General features: G+C 32.7%; 1 pseudogene; it reads right to left on the bottom strand.

Moving 5' to 3' along the window:
- Positions 1–382: 382 nt before the first annotated feature.
- On the bottom strand, positions 383–2,710 carry LOC128133593 (dolichyl-diphosphooligosaccharide--protein glycosyltransferase subunit STT3A-like; annotated as a pseudogene).
- Positions 2,711–2,958: the final 248 nt, after the last annotated feature.

The raw sequence follows: 2,958 nt of genomic DNA on the forward strand, positions 1-2,958 counted from the left end.
GTTGGAACTCTTCATATCTTCTAGCTTTCCCATTGCATCTGCCCACATTATATTGTATTCAGATCAACATTCACTACTGGAAAACATGAAATAGAGTACGGTTGTTTTGGGGTATAGAATACGGGAAAATGGTGGTATTCTAAAGGGGGTGTATTAGATTTGATCACATAATAGAGTACGGTTCTTTAACCGTACTCTATCTCTCTCCATACCATATATAGTACCACATATAATACAGTTACTCAGAACCGTATTATATTCCATATATAATCTCCTCCCACATATAATACAGCTATCCCACATATAATACACCCATTTAGAACCGTATTATATGTATATATAATTAAACCAATGGAAGTACACATTGTTAACAGCATCCATTTCATTGATGAGGCAGATGAAAAATATATTCAAAAGCAGGAATAAAATGAGTCAATTTGAAATGCTTTTTTCCTATTACAGTTTTCCTAACTCTATCATATCCTCTACCACCATCAGTCTCCACAAATCTACATAAATAAATAAAATAAAACAAGACTTACTTTTGTTGTTAAACAAAACAAGAAAAAAGTAGTCGATTACTGATTACCTGAAATATGATAGTTTGTACATAAGGGGGTTTAGCATGGTTGGAGTCGCATGTGAACCAATTTGGTATTGACCTGATAAGAAATAACAATGAAGAAGAAGTAATTTATTAGAATAGATAAACAAAAATGAAATAGAAGAAATAACAATGAAATAGAAGTAATTTATTTTCCATTTTTTAAAACTACAATGCCCTAATTAGAAACTATTTGAAAGTACAATGCTATAACTAATTAAAAAAATGAAAGTACATTACTTAAAGTACTTAAACATACAAGATAATCAGGCTCCTTCATATGTGGAAAGATGCCTCCTCCTATACACACCCATTCATAGGAACTTTTTTATATCATCACTAGAGTATCCCACGACACCTGACAATGATGAAAACTTCAAATAATTAATTTCTTATTTTCAATTCTTTATTATTATTTAAAAATAAAAAATAAAACTAGACATCCAAACAGTTGAAAAATTCTCAAGCAGCTTTTTCAGGTGATGACATGGCAGTACCAACAGTAGCAATGTGTGTTGTTCCATGTTGTATTATCAACTATAATTGTCCTGCTAGCCATTTTTGTTGTTTGGTAACATCAAGTGTGTGTGTGTGTGTGTGAATGAGTGCATTAAGTCCTAAGTCCTAAGCATGGATAAGACCTTATATAAATGTTGATTGAATACTGTGAGTTACTTACTTTATCATCTACTTCAGTGTTATGGCTTAACCATGCGTAAGCCTCTCTGAAATCATCAAAAACATGAAGACCTTCAGGTGGATGAGAAGTGAGCACAATTTAAAGAGCTGAATATGCTTCTGTTGCATCCTGCACACTATGAACCTAAACAAAGGGTAAAATCGTCATTTACTTTGTCATTCAGATGGTTCATTAGGTGCAAATAAGAAAAAGTCCTTGTATATACAACAGACACCATTCATCACTTAATGGAAAAGAAAGAAACAAACCCAAATCTGGTAAGCTATGCATGGGTGTTTCTTTTTTACTTGATTAAAAAAAACCTACTTTAATGGAAGAAAGTATGGTTACCACATAGAAGGCACCCATCAACACAATTAAGAAAAGAGCAAAAATCAATGTGTCAACATACAAGACTAAGGGCCACTTTTCAGTCTTCTTCTTGGAAGTCTCTTCCACAACCACCTCTTTTTTTGGTTTTCTTGGAAGGTCTTTTCTTCAACAAATCTTCTTTTTTGTCACTATTTTCCATGGAAACATTACTAGCAGATACTCCATCCCAAACCTTAGTGGTCAAAGTCAACAAAAAGTCAATAAAATAATTTTGAGGACTAAAGAAGTGCGTGTGTGTGATTGCAAATACTTACTTCATTTTGGGTATTTTCAAATAAACTAAAAACATAGAATTTATTTGATCTTGCGAAAATATCAAAGGCTTCAGAAAGAGCAATTTCGGATAATATGCATGCAGTTGGAGCAAGCACAAGCATTAGTTGTACCTGTCATATCGTTAGACAAAAAGTTTAAGTTGACAGGAAATTAAGCATATGAAAAAAAGGTAAAAATGTAAAATGAGTAGAATCCTTACCATGGCACTACAAAAGTATACAAACATTACAATATAAAGGATCAGAAAGGAACTTGCATCAAATAGAGGTGAAAAGCATGCCTGCAACATCATGACCAATAACAAAGTCTAAAACTGAAATAGGTAAGAGGAACAAAAGAGACTCAGGTTCTGTTTGGTTGGATGGAATAGAATGGAATAAGCAAGATAATGGAATGAGTCGGTGAAGGAATGGAAATAGTTTTCATTCAATTTTTTAATATTATCTGTAAATACGATATATAACTTTAACTCCATTTGCTACATTGTTAATTATAATTAATCAGATTTATATGAAACCTTAGAGTATAGGATGAAGGAATCAATTCATCACCTAAGTGCTTATTCATGAACAGGCATGCCTATAAGTGTTCAGCACTCCCATGTAACATTCCATCTCCCCAATGTTCCTTTACTTCAATCTGTTCCAAAATTAGGCAAAATCAATGTTATATAAATGAGCATTATGCTTATTAAGCAAGAAAATCAATATAAATTACTATATTACCTCTTTGAATCGGGTCAAATAGTATTCAATCATCTGTGTTGTGTATTTTCTTGGTACTTTGACACAACAGCACCAAGAGCACAAGCTCTAGCACTTCCGCGTAAAAAGGTTACATCCCTATCATTATCGATTTCAACAATATGTTAAATATGGATTTATATATCAAGATAATGAGATTGGAGTACTATAGAGGGTACCTAAAGCTTGCAGAAGCAGAGTCACAAGCTTCAATAATGCAAGCAGAGGTGTTTAGATCATTCTTGTTGCCATTAACTGGAAAA

The sequence above is a fragment of the Lactuca sativa genome, chromosome 4, assembly GCF_002870075.4.
Source record: "Lactuca sativa cultivar Salinas chromosome 4, Lsat_Salinas_v11, whole genome shotgun sequence".
NCBI lineage: Eukaryota > Viridiplantae > Streptophyta > Magnoliopsida > Asterales > Asteraceae > Lactuca > Lactuca sativa.